Below are 21,475 nucleotides of genomic sequence, written 5' to 3' on the forward strand. Positions count from 1 at the left end.
CGCCCGGGGTGGTTGAGGAGACCGCCTTCCTAATCGCAGTTCAGCACCTACTGAGCACTGACTGTCGGCCGCTTCTGTGCTGGGGCCGTCGGGGGCAGCCCCGTGGGAAGGGCTCGCCTGGCCCTGCGGGGCGGTGCGGGGTGGGCGGGGGGCTGACCTAACACAAGCTGACCCCGAGGCCTTGGAGGGTCCTGGAGTCGGGACCTGGCTTTTCCCCGTCCACAGCGTCCCTTTCCTGGTGCTGCCCGGCTCGCTGTAATACCTCGAGGGAGAATGAACTGTGCCCTCGGAGTGCGGGACCCTGCGGGTCAGAGGCCAGGTAGAGCCTGCGGGACGGCCTGGGGGAGCCGGGGCCCCCGACTGCCCGGCTGGGTCCCTGTCCATGAGGGTGGCCCTCCTTCTCTTCCCGCTTTAGTTTTACTTACCTGATACATGTTCATTATAGGCATTTTGGAAAATAAGAAAAAATATAAAGAAGAAAGTAAAAATCCCCCATAACCCCCAGACTGGAACCCCACTGAGTCTGAGCACAGAGGAAAAGGAACGGAAGGAGGCGGCTCACCGTGCTGACCAGCACATTCCAGGGCACAGGCAGACCCGGCCGGGGCCTCGTCCCGCCAGGCCCGCTCCCTAAGAGGAGGGCCGCGCCCGGGGCCTCATCCTGCCAGGCCCGCGCCCTAAGAGGAGAGCCGTGCCCGGGGCCTCATCCCGCCAGGCCCGCTCCCTAAGAGGAGGGCCGTGCCCGGGGCCTCGTCCCGCCAGGCCCGCTCCCCAAAAGGAGGGCCGCGCCTGGGGCCTCATCCCGCCAGGCCCGCGCCCTAAGAGGAGAGCCGTGCCCGGGGCCTCATCCCGCCAGGCCCGCTCCCCAAAAGGAGGGCCGTGCCCGGGGCCTCATCCCGCCAGGCCCGCTCCCTGAGGAGGGCCGTGCCCGGGGCCTCGTCCCGCCAGACCCGCTCCCTAAGAGGAGGGCCGCGCCCAGGGCAGCTGGTTTGGGCTTTTTCATTCCACTGGATCAGGAGGGCATGCTGTTTACATCCGTGATCGCCCTGACTTTCTTGAAGGGCCTCCCAGTGCTGGACGTCGGGTCTTGCCCCAGATCTCTGATGTCGTCTGCGCATCAGTGGAGCACGCTGACTTGGGTTTTCCCTAGCTCTTCCCTTCGCGGGTGCTCACCCCTCCCCGCTGGGGCCCACAGGGGGAGGGGGTGTCCCGGGGGTCTGGGTGAGCAGCAGGCCTCCCCTCTGTGTGGGACGAGAAGGGGGTGCGTAGCCATTGCTCTGCCGTTTTTAAGGCCTGGCAGCCGTGGAAATTTAGACTTTGATAAAGGTAGCATTTCATGTTGGCTGGGAAAGGAAGGCGTAGTCACTGGACTGGACTGGGATAAGGAGGAAGCCTCTGGGAAAAAGAAGTTGAACCCGACTCGGTCTTACACCAAAATGCATTCCAGATGGCCCAATGATATGAACTCGAAAAGTGAAACCATAAACCTACTAGAAGAAAACACGGGAGCCTGAGGATCTTGGATGAGAAGGCCTCTCTCAGTAAGACATAAATTCTACAAGTTATAAAAAAAGAAGTTACCTCCATAAAATGTCAACATTTTCTCTCTGGTTAACTCCCCACCCCTCCTCCAAACCACCCATCACTGTAAGAAAACAATATGAAAATATGTATATCAGAGAAAAAGGATGGATATTCTAATAGTCAAAGAACTCCTACAAATCAATAAGAAAGGACCAGGAACAAACCAACCAAAGAGTTAATAATAATAATGGACGAAAGCTATGATTACTTCTTGAAAAGAAAAGACCAGTAGCTCTTAAGCATGTGGGGAGGTGTCTGACCTTACTCAGGAGAAGGGCATGCAGGTGAAGGCCGGGGAGACCAGCTTCTCACCCGGCCAGGCGGACGAAGAGCACGTGCTGAGAGCAGGCGCTGCTGGTTCCAGTGAGGGAGCCGGTGCCCACAGGCGGTCCTTCTAGGAAAGGCTTTTGCAGTCTCTGTGCTAAGTCTCTTCAGTCGTGTCTGACTCTTTGCGGCTCCATGGACTGTAGCCCACCAGGCTCCTCTGTCCATGGTCCAGGCAAGAATATGGGAGTGGGCTGCCATGCCCTCCTCCAGGAGGTCTTCCCGACCCAGGGATTGAACCACGTCTCGTTATGTCTCCTGCACTGGCAGGCGGGCTCCTTACCACTGGGGCCACCTGGGAAGCTCTTTGCAGTATCTGTTGAAATACTAAAGTGCATATGCTATCGGACCTGGTAGCTCTGCTTCTCGGAATGTCTCCTGTGGATACAGGTGATGTGTGTGCAGACACGTCTGTTGCAGATGGCAGCAGAGCTGCGGCTGTCTGCAGGTGAGGGCTGGAACAACCAGATGCCCGTCAGGAGAGCCGTTTGAGCCATCAGATAAGCCGCTGAGCGGTTCCTGGGGAGGGTCCCTTAGCAGCTGCAGGAGTGGTGTCTCCATGTCTTTGTACTTCCTGAAATGGATCAGTCTCCAACATACAGAGGGAAGAAAGCTCCTCTTAGAATGAATCCGCCTCTAGTGAGAACCCACAGAAAGCTACACTTGCGTATTCGTAGACGACAAGGAAGGAGGCACAAACGTGGGGACCCGTGGTTTTCTCTGGAAGGGGCAGCTGGGCGCACAGACGTGCGGTTCTCTCTGGCATCTTTTGAATTGGCTGAGTGTTGCTCAGACAGGTGGGCTGGTTGGAAGGTGGGCAGGTGTGTAGGGAATAGAGACTTGGGATGGAAGCATGGGCTGGCTGTCCTGGAAGCTGTGTGCCTTCTTGCTGGCAGGCACACGCTTTTGGCTGGAATGACTCTGTCAATTATAAAAGCCGATAGTCCAAAAAAGAAAAGAAACAAGACCTATAGACCAGTGCAGGAGGGAACTGACTAGATTGATCACATGTCATTCAATGATGGTGGGCAAGCAAGGAGAGCCGTGGACGTGACTGCTCTTCTGTGGGGCAGCTTCTGTGCTGAGTGGCTGGGTACACACAGTGGACATGCCCCGTGACCTCCGACCCCATGAGCACCGTCCTGGCTCCATGATCACTCGTGACCCTGCATCATAGCCCTGTGCTCCCTCACCTGCTGTCATAAGGCTTGTTCCCTTCCACGGTTCCGAGCCACAGGGTCCTTCCAGTCTCCCCCACTGGCTGAGAGGCGCCTTGCCACCCAGAAAGCCAGCTCAGAGGAGAGACTCGAGGGTCCCACACCTGGAGGACCTCAGGTGTGGACAATCAGGGCGGGGGATTTGTGGGGTCATGGGACAACGGAGACTTCTTTCCCTGAGGTCCCTGATGGAATGAGGACTTTCCCCAGCTTCAGTCACTGTTATTCCTACCAGGCTGCTGCTCTGTCCTGTTGGAACAGAGCTGGGGGCTGGGGAGGGGGGAGGAGCTGAGACCCCTTTGTCCATCTGTTCATCTGATGGTGTTACAGGTGTGCCAGCGGAATTGGGTTGATCATGACTCCCATGCTGCAAACTAAAGGCTGGACAGGCTCCCTGCCCTCAACTCCCATGCCCTGGTGGGATTCCACAGCCTTAGAGTAGAGATGACCAACTCCCATGTCCTGGTGGGATTCCACAGCCTTAGAGTGGAGATGACCAACTCCCATGCCCTGGTGGGATTCCACAGCCTTAGAGTGGAGATGACCAACTCCCATGCCCTGGTGGGATTCCACAGCCTTAGAGTGAAGATGACCAACTCCCATGCCCTGGTGGGATTCCACAGCCTTAGAGTGAAGATGACCAACTCCCATGCCCTGGTGGGATTCCACAGCCTTAGAGTGGAGATGACCAACTCCCATGTCCTGGTGGGATTCCACAGCCTTAGAGTGGAGATGACCAACTCCCATGTCCTGGTGGGATTCCACAGCCTTAGAGTGAAGATGACCAACTCCCATGCCCTGGTGGGATTCCACAGCCTTAGAGTGGAGATGACCAACTCCCATGTCCTGGTGGGATTCCACAGCCTTAGAGTGGAGATGACCAACTCCCATGCCCTGGTGGGATTCCACAGCCTTAGAGTGGAGATGACCAACTCCCATGTCCTGGTGGGATTCCACAGCCTTAGAGTGGAGATGACCAACTCCCATGTCCTGGTGGGATTCCACAGCCTTAGAGTGGAGATGACCAACTCCCATGCCCTGGTGGGATTCCACAGCCTTAGAGCGGAGATGAGTCTGTTTGGTTGAATCGTGTGAAATTACCATTTTATGGGCCAAAATAATCAGAGGGCCACCTCACGTAGTTCCGTCTCATTCTCTAAGAGTGGGCAGTGAGGAGGACCACTCATCCAGCATGGAGGCTGGGGAAGTCCTTCCCAGAGGCCACAGTGCCTGAGCTGAGGTCTGCATGGTGAAAGGGATTCACCAGGCATGGAGGGCGGGTGAACAGGATTCCAAATACAGGAAACTAAATGTGCAGAGGCCTGGACACTCTGTGCTCTCGGTCTCTGAATGCAGGGTTTAGCTTGGCTAGAGCGTGGTGTGAGTGAGATGGTGGTGGAGGCTGGGGGTTTATCAGAGATGAGAATTTGGGTACCAAAATTCAGTGTAAACTCATGAGGGTCTTTATCCACCATCCATCATCCATCCATCCATCCACTAAGACACACATATCACACTGGGCTTCACCTCTGGCCCAGAAGGGAGAGTGAGGCCACCAAGGTGGGCATATTGTCAAGTAAAGGGATGGTATCTATACAATCTTTGAGAAGTTAATCAACTGCGTCTTCAAGGCGATGCCATTCCTTCCTTTGTTCATGCGCTCGTCGTCCATTTATCCTTTTAACCGTTTACAAAGTTGAGTTTCATCCACCCTTCCTTTTTGTCATCTTTCCATTAATCATCTATCCTTCTATCCCTTCTTCCATCTGTCAGTCCATCCATCCATCCAGCCAACCAAACAGCCATCCATACCTCCACCCACCCACCTGTCTGTGATCCAGACTAAGCCCACCCGTTGATCCAGCTCATAATCTGCTTACCCACCCACCAATTCACACATTCCCCCATCACAGATATGGGCTTCCCCCTCCACCAAGCAGCTTTTCCATTTTCCATCAGGGTGTGTACGACCGCCCCAGGCTCCCACCCTCTACCCAGGGCTCCTTGAGGGCCAGGAATGGCTGACTTGCTTCAGCTTCTGCAGCGCCTAGTGTATACCTGGCACAGTGAAATCTTGTAGAGTTTGTTGGCCTGGACTGAGAGACGGGGTGGATAGAGTTGCAGCAGCAGGAGGCAGGGTAACAAGGAGATGCTGGCTGCTTTTCAGGCTTTTAAGAGAGAAGGGAAGCCTGTGACTCAGGAGCAGCTGGCGATGTGGAGGTCCACCAGGGCTCTTGGCAGAGGTGGGGCATAGACAGGTGGGGAGCTGTGTGGGAGCCTGCCAGTTGGCAGTAACATGTCTAAGATGAACCCCATCTTGGGAGCTGGGAGGTGGAGAGTTCACATTTCAGGATATTTAGTTATTGATTCAGAGATTCTACTAATTCTCCAAAGACCATTGTTAACTTTTCTTGACTGTAAAAATAGAGTGCACTTGTTAGAGCAAATTTGGGAAATACGAAAATACAAAAATTCCTTTTTCTTTCCTTTCTATCTTTGGGCTGCTGGAATAAAACGCTGCAGCCTGGGTGGCTTACAGACAGAAGAGACTTATTTCTCATCTTTCTAGAGGGTGGGAAGTCCAAGATCAAGGTGCGGCCTCGTGGGGGAGGACCCTCTTCTGGTTCCCCGCTGCTGTGGTCTCTCTGCATCCTCACGCGGTGCTGGGGGCGGGAGCTCTGCAGCCATCGTCTTTGGGGGCAGGATTTCACCCTGTGGATTCTGGTGGGGACACAGACTTTGCTCGCATTTCCGCTCTTCCTGGCTGAGCCCATGTAGAAACTGCCGTGTGCCTTCCTCGCGAACACTTCCTGTGTCATTCATTACAGACTCTTCCGTGTCATTCACGGCTGCTGGACCTCCATCAGAGGCTTGCGTGGACCTCACTTAACTGTTCCTCTGATGTCGGATTTGACTTATTTCCAGTTGTCTGTGTTATAAATAACACTTGGATGAACATCTTTTGGTGAATCGTCTCTGCCTCTACTTCCTTCGGGTGGATTCCTAGACACTGACTCACTGTGGCCATGCCCTGAAACGCTGTAAAGCCCTTTTATTGCAGACCCACATTCCAGCTGACGGTGGGCATTTGCTGTCCCGGCTACTGTGCCCCGGGCAGTGGTTCTGAACCGAGGTGCACCCCATGTGCGAGAACCGGGGTTACCCACCCTCAAAGCCAGGCGCTCCCCACCTCTCTGCTCTCGGGAGGCAGCAGGGAGCTGTCACTGAATGCTTTGGACCTGGTGTGACCGTTGCTGGGCCTGTGATTCGTCCCAGGTCACCTGGGCCTTCAGGACACTGCAGTTCCTCATCTGGAGAATGGAGTGGCTCTTCCTACCCCAGGGGGTCAGTGGCTGAAGTTGGATCATTAATAACAGTTATAATGCACGTGTGTTCCTAGCTTTAGACACCTCCTCTCGTGTAGTCAGAAGAACTAGGGCATCTTCTAGAGCCTAAGATAGCCGTAGATGCTAATTGTCTCTTCTCTACTCCCCTCCATTTCCTGGGCCATCTGTACATTTGCCAAGTGCTTGCTGTCGCTGGTTGGGTGGACACTGATATCAGGGTCCAGCTTGGTAGGACCTTCTCCCGCCAAGGAGGTCATGTGGACCGAATGTGCTTGGTGTCTACACTGGAGGACCAGGGGACAGGGCTGGGTGAGGCTCACGTCTCGGGGCACGATACAGGTGGGTGTGAGAGCGGGCTGCCCTGGGCTGGAGCAGGGCGGGCATATGGGTGAAAGGGCAGTGGGCCTGCTCTTGCCCACGGGGCTCCGGTAGAAATGGCCCTGCACACTGGTGGCCTGCACCTGCTTCTGGAGGGTGGCCAGAGCTTTCTGAACCAGAGGCCGTGACCCTGGGAGGGCCCGCAGCTGTCCACCCCGGGCAGAAGGGATCCTGAAACTTGACGTCATCACCCCACTGGGTGTGGCACTCGGAAAACTCAGCCAGAACGGGTGATGTGGACTTGTGGGTGATGACTGGAAGTCAGTTCTGGGCTTGCCACCCGTAGGGACTTCTGCCCAGGGCGCTGATGGGGTCCATGTAAAATTCTGTGTTCACTTTGTGTCCACGTGGCTGGTTTTGGGTCCTGGTTTAGAGTGGTTTGCGGGCTTTCGTGGCTCCAGTGGTCGAAAGACACCTGCTGGTCCGAGGGAAGCACTGTGGCCCGCCGCTGCAAAGGCCGGAGCGACCCAGCACAGTGTTCTTTCCCTTGAATCACATAACTGAGTGAAGTCACTTCAGTGCCAAATGCGTAGAGCCACCTAGACACCAGGATGATTCCAAGGCCTGAGCTCTGAGAGCAGCTCCATTCGGGACTGCGTGAAGGCGCTGATGGTCCAGACAGTGTCTGTATTCTGGAACAGGGAACATTCCTTTAACTTCATCTGCCCCTTTGTTTGGTGTGTGACATTTAATGGGCGTTAAAACCATCTTGTGTTTCTAAAGCTGTCTTCTCTAATGAGAATTTCAGGGTAAATCCTGGCTGATGCCAGTGTTAGAAAAGCAAAGGAGCCAGCAGAAACGTTAGCCTCTGTCCACGTGTCAGTGCAAAAGGGCAGGGTCGAGCTGGGCCAGGCCTGACCACCGGGCCCTGTGCGGACTCCTGGGCTGGGGGCGACCCACTTCAAAGCTCAGACTCAGGAAGCGTAGACTTCCAGAGAAGTGCAATTGCAGTTTTCTCTTAGAAAGATCAGCTAAATGTTGCCCACTATCAAGGCAGAGACCAAAAGATCTGTGAATACCTTGTGTTTTCAGGTAGGTGTGGAGAGGAAAGTTATTTAATTATATAATACCATTTCCTGCTGGACACGAATTGGCATTTGTTATGCCATTAATTTGTTATAAAAGCAATACGTGTCCGTCATACAAGTGTTAACATAAAAATCCATCATAGCCCTGCACTTGTTTAAGCCATGGTGCTGGTGATGCCGATTCTATGATGGTTTCTGTTAAGTGCAGCCAAATAAATTAGTAACTGAACATTTTAATGTATTTATTTTCCAGTATTTTTTCTAGCCTGCTTTTATAAAACTGGGATTACATACTCCTTTGTAATAGTTTTAAGTGAAAAATATGATGAGTAAATCTTTGTAAATGGGGAGTAAATAGGAACTTCAATCTGATAAGGGATATCCATGTAAAACCCACTATTGAATACTTTCTCCCTTAAGATCAGGGAAAAAAATCAAGGATGCCTTCTCTTACCACACATATTCAATATTATATGGCAATCCTAGCCAGTGCAATAAGGAAAGAAAAGGAAATAAAAGGCATATAAAGTGGAAAGGAAAACATAAAACTATCTTTACTTGAAGACCATGTGATTGTCTATGTTAAAAATTCTAAGGAATTTACACAAAAGCCTCTCGAACTAATAAGTAAGTTTGGTATAGACACAGAAATCAAAATCAATACACCAAAATCAGTATTATGTCTAGATAGTAAAAATGAGCAGTTAGAAACTTAAACATTCTTTACAGTAGCATCAAAATATGAAATACTTAGAATCTGATGAAACACAAGAAAATTATAAATCATCACTTAGAGATATTATACAAGATATGAAGAATTGGATAGATATACCATGTTCATGGACAAAACACTTACTATTGTTAAGATACCATTTTCCCCTGCAATTGATTCAGAGTTGGTGCAATGCCGATTAAAATCCCAGCTGGCCTTTTTAAAATGGATGTTGACAAGATGATTCTGCAATTTATATGGAAATGCAAAGAACCTAAGATAACCCCGACAGTCTTGAAAAAGAAGAATAAGGGAGGGCTCATGCTATGTGGCTTTAGAAACTTTCATCCGTTATTGGTGGGAACAAAAATTGGGGCAGCCACTTTGGGAAGCAGTTTGGCAGGTTTTGATAAAGTCAGCCCTACACTTGCCAGCTGCTGCTGCTGCGTCGCTTCAGTCGTGTCCGACTCTGTGCGACCCCATAGACGGAGGCCCACCAGGCTCCCCCGTCCCTGGGATTCTCCAGGCAAGAACACTGGAGTGGGTTGCCATTTCCTTCTCCAATGCATGAAAGTGAAAAGTGAAAGGGAAGTCGCTCAGTCGTGTCCAACTCTTAGCGACCCCATGGACTGCAGCCTACCAGGTTCCTCCATCCATGGGATTTTCCAGGCAAGAGTACTGGAGTGGGGTGCCATTGCCTTCTTGCCAGAGGACCCAGCAATTCCACTCCTAGATATTTACCCAAGAGAGATGAAAACACACGTCTGTGCGAAGGTTCATATGCCATTTATCATCCCAAACTGCAAATAACCCGAGTGTCCACCACTGGTAGATGGATGCCCGCGTTGTGGCGCATCCATATGGTGGAATACCGCTGAGCGGTAAGAGAAATGAGTGCATGACACTCTGTGGGCGCAAAAGCGTCATGTTACGGCAAGAGGCAGACGCGGAAGACGGTATAGGACACGGTCCTATTCACTTGCCATTTGAGAAAAGGCAAAACTACAGGAACAGAAGGGAAAACGGTGGTTGCTAGAGACCAGTGGGGAGAAGAAAGGTCTAAGTTTTGACAAATATTTAGTCCTGTGGTGACCAGCGCAGTAGGATACAGGACATTTCCAGCACCTCAGAAAGCGCCCCGTGTCCCTCTCCCCACCCCGGCCATGTATGTATCTCACTTATATTTCTGTTAGTGTCTCTCCCTGTCTATTGCTTGCTGTTGCTGTGGTTATCTATTCCTACATAACAGCCACCCCAAACCTTGTGTCTACAGACGAAAGCAATCTTTTGCTTTGCAGTCTTAGTGTGCTTGTGGGTCTGCACCTGGGGCGTGGCCTGGCAGGGAGGACTTGTCTGCTCCCGTGACATCAGGTTGATGTCTTGGCTGGGGCTGGAGGGCCCGTTTCTAAGACGATTTTCCCACACGGCTGGCAAGTCGGTCCTGGATGTTGGCTGGGAGCTTGGCTGGGGCTGTTGGCCAGGGGTGTGGGTTTCTTTTCCCACAGGACCTTCCGCGAAGCTGCTTGGGCTTCCTCACAGCGTGGTGTCTGGTTCTAAAGAAGAGGATTCCAGACACAGGATATAGAGACTGCCAGTTTATTAAGCCTGGATCTGTACGCCAGCACGGGTCACTTTCACCACATTCTTTGGGTCCTGTAGTCATGGAGTCCACCTTGATTAAAGGAGCGGGGCATGGATACCACCTCTTCATGGACGCTTGTGCTAAAGAATCTGTTGCCATACCTAAAACTTATGCTTGGCTTTTGTTGTTGTTAATAAAATGATGTGCCTTTTATGTGGATATATACTTACAACAGTTTTTGGGAGGAGAGGTTCACAGAGGTGAGATGAGCCTCCCATCTGCCTCTTCTACCAGTCCTCACCCCCCTCCCAGCTGTACCCCTTTGACTGTTTGACTGGTGCAGTTCTGGGCATTTTGGGGGGTTCATCTACCTGGCATGTTTTCGGGCTACACAGACATCTCTTCTCTTCATGCCATGCCTCAGCTGTCTTTCTGTGTCGGACCAGCCAGATCACCCCCTCCTGCAGCCTCTGCGGAGCCTTGCACAGACGAGCAGTGTTTATTCACCCAGCTCCTGACTGACGGGCGTTCGTCCTGTTTCCAGGCCTCTTACAAGCAACCCTGCCGTGGACGTCCTTGCACGCATACGGGCCTTTGTGCAGGGTTCACACCCAAAGCAGGGATGCCAGGTCCATCCCTGTGCACATCCTAATTGGAATGCCTTCTCCCACTGGCCTCTCTCCCACTGGGGTTCACTTTGAATCCCCAGAAGGCACGTTCCCCTGGCACGTTGGTTGGTTTTGTTCAGTGGATGGCTGACTGGTTGTCCTTCATTCACTGTCCTGAATGTCTGCCCTGGGCTGAACTCTCTCCTCCGCTGTGATGAAGGCTCAGTTCAGTTCAGTCGCTCATTTGTGTCCGACTCTTTGCCACCCCGTGGACTGCAGCATGCCAGGCCTCCCTGTCCATCACCAACTCCCAGAGCTTGCTCAAACTCATGTCCATCGAATTGGTGATGCCATCTAACCATTTCATCCTCTATTGTCCCCTTCTCCTCCTGCCTTCAATCTTTCCCAGCATCAGATCAGATCAGATCAGTTGCTTAGTCGTGTCTGACTCTTTGTGACCCCGTGAATCGCAGCACGCCAGGCCTCCTTGTCCATCACCAACTCCCAGAGTTCACTCAGACTCACGTCCATCGAGTCAGTGATGCCATCCAGCCATCTCATCCTCTGTCGTCCCCTTCTCCTGCCCCCAATCCCTCCCAGCATCAGAGTCTTTTCCAATGAGTCAACTCTTCGCATGAGGTGGCCAAAGTACTGGAGTTTCAGCTTTAGCATCATTCTTTCCAAAGAAATCCCAGGGCTGATCTCCTTCAGAATGGACTGGTTGGATCTCCTTGCAGTCCAAGGGACTCTCACCAGTCTTCTTCAACACCACAGTTCAAAAGCATCAATTCTTCAGCGCTCAGCCTTCTTCACAGTCCAACTCTCACATCCATACATGACCACAGGAAAAACCATAGCCTTGACTAGACGAACCTTTGTTGCAAAGTAATGTTTCTGCTTTTAAATATGCTCTCTAGGTTGGTCATAACTTTCCTTCCAAGGAGTAAGCATCTTTTAATTTCATGGCTGCAGTCACCATCTGCAGTGATTTTGGAGCCCAAAAAAATAAAGTCTGACACTGTTTCCCCATCTATTTCCCATGAAGTGGTGGGACCTGATGTCATGATCTTCGTTTTCTGAATGTTGAGCTTTAAGCCAACTTTTTCACTCTCCACTTTCACCTTCATCAAGAGGCTTTTTAGTTCTTCTTCATTTTCTGCCATAAGGGTGGTGTCATCTGCATATCTGAGGTTATTGATATTTCTCCAGGCAATCTTGATTCCAGCTTGTGTTTCTTCCAGCCCAGCGTTTCTCATGATGTACTCTGCATATAAGTTAAATAAACAGGGTGACAATATACAGCCTTGATGAACTCCTTTTCCTATTTGGAACCAGTCTGTTGTTCCATGTCCAGTTCTAACTGTTGCTTCCTACCTGCATACAAATTTCTCAAGAGGCAGATCAGATGGTCTGGTATTCCCATCTATTTCAGAATTTTCCACAGTTTATTGTGATCCACACAGTCAAAGGCCTTGGCATAGTCAATAAAGCAGAAATAGATGCCTTTCTGGAACTCTGTTGCTTTTTCCATGATCCAGCGGATGTTGGCAATTTGATCTCTGGTTCCTCTGCCTTTTCTAAAACCAGCTTGAACGTCGGGAAGTTCACAGTTCACATATTGCTGAAGCCTGGCTTGGAGAATTTTGAGCATTTCTTTACTAGCGTGTGAGATGAGTGCAATTGTGCGGTAGTTTGAGCATTCTTTGGCATTGCCTTTCTTTGGGATTGGAATGAATACTGACCTTTTCCAATCCTGTGGCCTCTGCTGAGTTTTCCAAATTTGCTGGCATATTGAGTGCAGCACTTTCACAGCATCCTCTTTCAGGATTTGGAAGAGCTCAACTGGAATTCCATCACCTCCACTAGCTTTGTTCGTAGTGATGCTTCCTAAGGCCCACTTAACTTCACATTTCAGGATATCTGGCTCTAGGTCAGTGATCACACCATTGTGATTATCTGATTATCCCAGCATCAAGGTCCTTTCAAATGAGTTAGCTCTTCGCATCAGGTGGCCAGAGTATTGGAGTTTCAGCTTCAGCATCAGTCCTTCCAGTGAATATTCAGCACCAATTTCCTTTAGGATGGACCAGTTTGGTGATGAAGGCTACCATTGCCCCTTCTCAGGGACCTCACAGTGGGGACATGGCAGGACCACAGGACCACCTCCTGCCATCCAGCACAGGCTGTGGTGGGGAGCTGGGGTGGCACGCAGAAGGCACAGGCCCGCCCTGGTATGCAGTGGGCCTCTTGTTTTCCTGAGGCTTCATTAAGAGAAGGGATCTCCGGTGGGCACCACCTTGACTTGGCATTGTAACTGGGGGGAGGGAAGCAGCTTGGAAATCCAGAGTTTTCAGTGCTGCTGACGCTGAGTGATGCTCACAGCCTCCCAGGAGAGGTGGGAGGCCCGGGTGGTGGAGCCGCTGCTGGGGCGGGGTCCCATCATGGCCGTCAGTCTCTAGTCCTGGGTCCCCAAGACTCCAGTGACAAGGCCAGGAACCCCAGGCTCTTCCCAGGGACCTGCCAGCAACAAATGTGAACGTCCGTGTGCCAGGGCCCAGCCTGGCCTCTGCAGTGATGGCACGGGGAGTCGAGAAGGCCTGGGCCTTCCCCTGGCCGTGGCGCAGCAGGCTTCCCAGAGCGCCACTGGGAGAAGAAAGCCCCACGTGGAGGGTCAGGCCAGCCTCAGGGATGGGTCTTGCTGCTCCCCCTCAGGACGCCGTCCGCGAGTCTGGTCCACAGCCGGGGCAGGCCTGTAACTTGCCCGTGCACTGCCTGCCTCCTTCCTTAGCACGGCTCTCCAGGGTGCAGAGGGCCCTCCGCCAGCGTGACCCCAGCTGACCTGACCACAGACAACACTCCCTGGCCTCTTGGAAGCAGTTGGGGCCATGCAGAGCCCGCCTGAGTAAACGCAGTCAACCTCAGCACGTGGCATCGGCCACTGGGTGCCATCCCCACCCCTTTCCTCCAGAACAAGGAGAGAAATTACCTCCGAGGAAGCTGAGATTAATCACCTGTTTCCCCGTCAGGCCTGCGGGCTCCGCTCCTAGACCGGCTCCTGCTGGGTGCACGGCCCGGCCCACTCTGCCCCGGGTTGTACTTGGCAGCTGGAGGCAGGGCTGATGTCTGTGGCCCATGGCCCTTTGTTGAGGACGGATGGGCCCGAAGGACGTGGATATTCACACGTTTTCACAAAGGCAGGTGGAAAGGAGCTGACCGATGGGAGGAAGAGGTACCAGGCAAACACAGGAGATGACACGTCCGTGCGTCTTAGGGTCCCTGTCCTTCGGTGGTCACGCTTCTTCCCCATTCTCAGTGTGGAACCTTAGTCTGCTCTGCAGCCCCCACAGCTGTCAGGACTGTGGGAACAAGCCTGCTCTGTGAGGCCCAGCTCGATCCTGCCTGGGTGACCATGTGCTGCCATTGCTGGGTGGGCGAGCATCTCTGAGTCTGGAATGTTCCTTGATTGAGTGACCCCGGATGACCTGGCGGGGGGGGGGCACTGTCAGCTCCTGGCAGCCCCCCATCTTCCCCCCTGCTGCAAGACTCCTTCCCCAGGGCTCTGCAGGTCCCGTGAGTCCTTGTGGGCAGCGTGACTTACTTCCCAGAAGCCGTGTGTGTGCTGAGGGGTGGCCAGGCCCCCTGTGGGTGCCCCCAGGCCGGGTGGTAGCACAGACGTCCTTTCGGAGCCTGTAGAGGCGCCCCCAGCACCTGGGCTTAGTGTGGGAGCATGGGGAAGCACCCGGCGTCCAGACACCAGGTCAGCCTCAACCGGAAGCGGACGGGCCTTCACAGCGTCCCGTCTCTGAACGTGTGCACGGGGGCGTTGCCTCCCCACTGTGGCCACTCCCTGGCAACGCTGTGTCTATAGCCAGAGCGGTGTCTGTTCCAGCTGACATTTCACCGTAAAAGCTCCCAACGGTCTATCAGAAGCTCCTCAGAGCTCTTGACTTTTCGGCCAAGAGGGGAGAGCTGCGGGCTGGGAGACGGCACAGAGTGGGATTGCTGTCCAGTCCTAGCTCTAGTACACTATGCCAGGCCCTTCTTGGTGGTGGGGCCGGACTGCAAGTCCTCTGAGGTCCATCCGGCTCCCTGGAGGACCTGAAATGCTGCGCAGACCCCACATATGACCCCCAGGGAGGCCCTTCTCAAGGACCCTGAGCCAGGGTGCAGCTTGCCTCTGCTTGAGGAGGAGTTTGCAGGGACTAAGACACACTCGTCACACGGGACTCTGGCCCAGAGGGAGAGTGAGGCCACCAGGGCAGGGAGAGAGGCAGTGAAGGATTAGTGTCTGAAATCTTCAAGAGGTGTTTCAACTGAGTCTTCAAGACGCTGCCTTCCCTCCCTCATTCACTCACTCATTCACCCGTTTATCCATTCAACATTCACAGAGTCGTGCTTCATCCATCATTTTTTGTCATCTTTCCCTCAGTCATCTGTCCTTCTATCCCTTCTTCCATCTGTCCATCCACCCCCCCACCCATCCACCTATCCTTCCATCCATCCATCCGTCCTTCCATCCACCCATCCACCCATCCATCCATCATCCATCCGTCCATCTCTCTGTTCTCCCACTTGCTTCATCCCTGTGCCATATATCCATCCTTCAGTGAAGGTTTACAACACGGTACCTTGAACAGACATAGTGAAGAGGAGAAGGCCGTGTCTCTGGAATCTTTCTCCATTGATGCTCAGGCCAGTATTTTAATGTTGTAGAAAATAAGAGAGGCGAGGCATCCTCTATCTGTCACCCCCTGTTAGCCTGGGGTTTTGAGCTTCTCCCCAGCCCCTCGGTTCAGAGTTTGAGGATCCTCCGTCCACCAGAGTTCTCCCTGAGGTCCCGAACCTCTAGAATGAGCAGGTCCTGTCTGCCCTGGAGTGACCTTGATCTCCTGGGCTCTGCTCTGGGCTCTTTGCTAGTCACTGCCTGGAAGGAGAGTGAGCTTGGCAGCGGTTTCTCTGGAGGGGTCTCGGGGGGCACCCTGCCCTGTCTCCTCCTTGTGGCGTCTGGGGACGAGGGCATTTTGCGGCCAGCTCAAGTCCTCGTCTGCAGAGGCCGGCACCTCCTCGGTGAGCCATCTAGGTGACTGAAGGGGCGGAGGCTGTGGGTGGAGAGCCCAGGGTGTGTGGGCGCTGGGGGAGCTTGGGGCCCAGCTGGCCCTCCCAAGCTGGGTGCGGGTGAACCAATGTCTCCCCAGCCTTGCCCAGACTCCTGCGGCTGTTGCCCAGTGAGGCCTCCCCATGGACTGTCCCTTCCCTGTCACCATTTCTGGGTGGAAGCCACGTTGCCCAGGGCCATCAGGGTCACGTCCACGGCGCCCTAAATTCTGGCGCCCTCTGTCACCCCTGGGGATGCAGGGATGGCTGAGTTGGGTCTGTACAGATGGTGACAGGCAGTGGCGCGGTCCCCTTCAGTGAAAATCCCTTGGAATCCCTGCTGGTGGGTCCTCAGCCCTTCTTCAGAAATAGGAAAACGGGCCAGAGGCAGGTGACAAGCACAATCTCCACCAAGCCCTGCGGGCTGAGCTGGGCTCATCGGTGGCCTTTCCTCATCCCCATGAAGCGACAGAGACTGACAGGCGGTCAGAGATGGTGCGAGGCAGGAGGGGGTGAGCCGGGCGCAGGGGACCCCCGCCAGGCAGGCCCCTCGCGTCTACTCCCCCTGGAGACCCCGGCGCAGGGCTTGCGTCCAGCGCTTCCCACTTCCGGTCCTCCCTGTCGTCTCTGCTGAGCCTGAGAGGCGGCCAGGTGGGCCCAGGTCTGAGCAGGACTGGTACACTAGGCACCGACCACCCCACCTCCCCGAGATGCTGCTGCCCGGCTGGGGTGAAGGTGGGCCTGGTGCCAGGCCAAGGCATGTGAGGTTGTAGGCTGCAGACCCAGGGATGAGCGGGAAGGGAGGTGTGGGAGCCCCAGAGTCTGTGGCCTCACCCAGGTTCCCCGTGCCGGGCCCAGGCCTCTGCCCCATGATGTCCCGTGTGAGCGGCTGCTGGAGACCATCTGGGAGGCGAAGGCTGCCAGCGTCCTGCCAGCTCTGCCCCAGCCCTGCCCTCTGCTTTGTTCCCAGGGTTGGGTCATTGGAGAAGCATTGCGGTCGGAGCTTCTGAGGCGGCCTGCTTATTTGCCAGCTGGCTGCGCTGACCTCCCCAATGGGGCTGCGTACCCTGTGCTGGGGCCTTGCGGGGAGGGCGGGGGGCGCTCGGCCCGGGACGAGGGGGCCCTGCGTGCCACCCAGCCCCTCGCTGGCCGGGAGAGCTGTGGCTCTTTTTGCTTCTGGAAATGGAAGCTGGGAGGTGGCAGGGATGGCAGGAAGGGCAGATGTGTCTCCTGGGTGACCTGCCAGGGGCCCCACAGACTCAGAGCAGGTGCTCCCCTCAGCAGCAGTTCCTGTGAAAGTCGGCTGAGCACCAGGGCCCCAGTGGGACCTGCCAGGCTGGGCCCTGCCCGCCCGAGGCCCGTGGCCCAGGAAACAGACCTTACTCAAGGAATTAGATGTCTTTACACTTAGGGATGAGAGAGTTGGACCATAAAGAAAGCTGAGCGCCGAAGAATTGATGCTTTTGAGCTGCGGTGTTGGAGAAGACGCTTGAGAGTCCCTTGGGCTGCAAGGAGATCCAACCAGTCCATCCTAAAGGAGATCAGCCCTGAATATTCATTGGAAGGACCGATGCTGAAGCTGAGGCTCCAATACTTTGGCCACCTGATGCGAAGAACTGACTCATCGGAAAAGACCCTGATGCTGGGAAAGACTGACGGCAGGAGGAGAAGGGGACGACAGAGGATGAGATGGTTGGATGGCATCACTGACTCAGTGGACATGAGTTTGAGCGAGCTCCGGGTGATGGTGAAGGACAGGGAGCCCGCCGAGCTGCGGTCCTGTACTGTGCTGTGCTGAGTCACTCAGTCATGTCCAACTCTTGTGACCCCATGGACTGTAGCCCACCAGGCTCCTCTGTCCATGGGATTCTCCAGGCAAGAACTGGGATGGGCTGCCATTTCCTACTCCAGGGGATCTTCCCGACCCAGGAATCAAACCTGGGTCTCTTACACCTCCTGCATTGGCAGGCAGCTGACTTTTAGGGGTGATTGTGGAAGTGCCTTTTGAGGGAGGCAGAGAGGTCATCTTCGTGTGATTGGTGGAGACATTGCCATTGGCAGCTGAAATGTTTGACTCCTTAGCGGGCCAGTTGTAAGATTTATCTCCAGGACATCTACCTCCTGATTTCTGCCATTCATATATATATTGCTTGTTCATCCAACCATCTGTCTATCCATCTATCCACCCATCCATCCCTCCATCTGTCCACCCATCCATCCATCCACCCACCCATCCATCCATCCGTCCATCCTGTGTACACACACACACACACGCATATAGTCGGTGTGCGGTGTGTGCAGCAGGCGTGTCTGTATTTGAGCCCCTCTTTGTGCTGCTACTTTTCAGGGCTTTCATGCTGCCTTTCTGGCCTAGGGCAAGTGGAACTCAACTCTGTTTCCAAATTCTTTCTCAGGTTCCTCCTTTCTGCCTTAAAATTGACCTCTCCCGCTTCCATTCCTGGACAGCTCTGGGGCTGAAACGCCTGGCTGTGTGCGTGCGGTCTCAGGCAGGCTCAGTGCGCAAGCAGGAAGCGGCAGGCTGTTGTAGAGGAGAGAGGCTGAGCACAGGGATCGGGGGTTCACACAGCCACTAGCAGAGCTGGAGTGGGGGCGTCCCCAGGCCCCCAGGCACGGCCACGCCACCAGAGTGAGTGGAACCCAGACGTCACGAAGTCACAGCTGCAAATGTCAGTTGTCCTCACGACCTGGCCCCAGGTCCTAGCATGCTTGCCCAGACTCTGCAGAGAGAAGGTTTCTCACATTCCAGCTCCCCTCTGAGTGAGGAACGGAATTTGCATCCTGAGCCCTTCCCCTAGAGGGGTCTGGGAAATGTAGTTTTTAGCCCCCAGGCCCCACGGAGCAGGAGCACATCAGAAGCGCCCGAGTGAGCGACCACGGCCGGGGCAACAAGGAGGCCACCCGGCTCTGCTTCCCTGAAGCCTCGGAGCCACCCCGTCGGCATCACTCTTGCTTCTCCGGCACGGAGGGGTCCCTGGTCAGGCCGCACAGCCAGTCCCTTTCCTGTCTTTCCTGACCCATCGGACGCATGGTGATATCAGCCCACAGGATGCTCTCTGCTCGGAGGCGGGAGCCGGGAGGAGGGCTCTCGGTGTGGAGCGCCCAGGTCCCTGGACTTGAGCCCACACCCATCTGTCCCCAGAGGTGGCACCGCCTCTCAGCAGAACTCTCGCCCTGATCGGGATGCTGAGGCTGCCGGGTAGAGAGGGGCCTTTGGCCTCAGTGGGGAGAAGAGTGTCGGGGGACGGTCCTACTGGAGTCTCTCGGGCCTCGCCACACCTTTGAGACAGTGAGAAAAACGCTTGCTGAGCTCTGGCACAAGGCGGAGGGGTGGCTTTTTCAGCATGTTGCAACAGAGGTCCACAAACACGGCCCGGAAGGCCTCTGGAAAACCGTTTTCCCTGCCGGCTGTGCAAGAGGCCGGTTCGAGAGCCCGTGCATCTGGGAAGACCATCATCGCAGCTCTCGGGCTGTCAGTCCCGGCACCAGCCTGGGTCTGCGATGCCTCCTGGCCGCGGCCGACCTTGGAGCCGAGACTCAGAGATGAGCCAGGGCTCGGCTGCATCTCGGGGCAGGTGAGCCAGCGGCTGGCACGGCCGTCTCTTCCCACGGGTGGAGGCCAGGCCGGGGCTGTGCCGGGCACCCACACCTGGCCAGCCTGGCTCTGCATATGGGGTTAAGTGGACAGGTGCTGGGGAGCCCTGTGGGGGGCTGACCCACCGTGTTGGGTTGACGCCTGGGTAGGCACACTTTCTTCACGGTGGACACCCGCCTGGACCAGGGTGTCTTGGGTCCCCACCTCTGCAGGGGTGGGGAATGTCATCCAAGTTTCCGGTCCCCTGATTAAAGGGACAGAGGTCTGTGTGAAGCCGAGCTGTAGAAATGATGCTGCTGGGACGGGCGCCCTCAGATCTGTGGAACTGGCGTAGCGTGGTGCCTTGCAGGGCGTGGTGGACGGGTTGGGGTGGTGTACTTAGTGATGGAGAGCCCTCCCGGGCCCCCCCGGGAGCCTCCCCAGCCTGCCACCTCCCCAGCCCCCAGCGCCTCACGGGGGGTGGTCTGCAGGGCATCGTCTGCACCTGCCTCTGGCACCATCCACCACTGCTGCCCTGAATGCCCTGCCCGGCTCCTCCTCCCCTTGTAGGCTCCATCTGGGCGGTTCTCTTGTTAGGGACTTGCCCGGACCAGCAGCGAGGCTGCCTGGAGCCCCGCCCCCCGTCCCCGATGGCTGTGCTGGGCTCCACACGCAGCAGTTAGCTGTAGGATGGCTCGGAACTCAGCGAGGGAGAAACCAACCCTGATGGTCCTTTCTCCCCTCCACAGCTTTTGCCTCTTGAGCGAGTCTCGGGCATGTGAGGACCCTCTGGGGAGGAGAGCCCGTGAGCCGGGAGGCCCAGAGGCCTCGGGGGCGTGCTTGTGTCAGCCCTGCTGTTACACCCAGAAGGGAGTCTGGCCTTTTAGCGGCAAGCGTCAGCGTCCAACCCAGGCTGGCATACACGTGATGACAGCTTATTGGTTTGTGTAGACAAGTCTTCTTCAGGTACAGGAGCCCGAACTGCACGGCAGAAATCTGTCTATCCACATCTGTAGGCAGGCCTTCCTCCCACAGCGAAGGCCACCTGGGGCTGCAGGCTCATCACCCAAGTGTGAAGCCCACAGAGCGGAGAGGAAGAGGCCCCAGGATGGAGCTTCCTCGGCCTGGGCCAGTCCCGTGCCCAACCCTGGGCCCAGCACCCGGGACAGGGTGGTGCTGCATTCTGATTGGCCAGGGAGATCCAGGTGTCCGGAGGAGGGGGCGTGGCAGCCCTGCCCACACCCACACGGACAGGTGGCTGCCGGACACCGGGCTCCCCAGAAGCCCAGGGCAGTGCCCCGGCCGCACACACCATGACGTGTCGCACTGACTCTGAATTTGAGTTCACTTCCTCTGCCTGGACTCCCAGGGCCTCTTGTCTGTAGTAACACGAGCTGCACTGTCCATCCAAGGCCTTGTTTAGGGCAGGGGCCATGTGGATCCCAAGCCTGTGGCCCTCGCCACCTGGAGGTCTGGGGTCTTTGTGACTGGTTGCCGTGCGCAGGCGCGGAGCCATCCTTTGCATCTGGGGGGACGGTTGAGCTCACCAGGAGCGTCTCCACCATCCTAGGGGCTGCTCCCTCCTGTGCAGTAGGGGAGGGAGGTCGCGAACTTTCCAGAAGGGGTGTAGGGGCCCGCCCTCTGTTGCTCTTAGTTGGGTGCTGTCTCGCCCTGCAGGCGTGGGTCTTCTGGGAGCAAATGGAGACTATTTGTGTAAACGCTTATGGGAAAACTGCATTTCCGTTGGGTAAGGATGGGGGATGAGATGTGCCAGGAGCCTGCCCGCTGTCCTCAGTGGCACCCCAGGGCGGGGCCCGCGCTTGGCAGTTACGTATCGGACGTCACAGGCCATCAATCACTCCAATTTCGTAAGACCACCCTGGGTAAAGCCTCTTGCATCAGCGGTGGGAGCTAACGCTGCCTTTCAGCTTCTGTTTGGGGTGGGTTTCCTGTGAGGCTAGTGAGAAGCGGGGTCTGGGAGCCCGGGGCTGGTGCGGTACCTGAGGGGA

General features: G+C 55.3%; 1 protein-coding gene across 3 annotated transcripts in view; it reads left to right on the forward strand.

Moving 5' to 3' along the window:
- COL5A1 (collagen type V alpha 1 chain) overlaps positions 1 to 21,475 on the forward strand; it is a 148,421-nt gene that overhangs the window by 15,051 nt on the left and 111,895 nt on the right. The gene's annotated exons all lie outside the window — the stretch shown is intronic.

Source organism: Bos javanicus, chromosome 11, assembly GCF_032452875.1.
Source record: "Bos javanicus breed banteng chromosome 11, ARS-OSU_banteng_1.0, whole genome shotgun sequence".
Classification (NCBI taxonomy): Eukaryota; Metazoa; Chordata; class Mammalia; order Artiodactyla; family Bovidae; genus Bos; species Bos javanicus.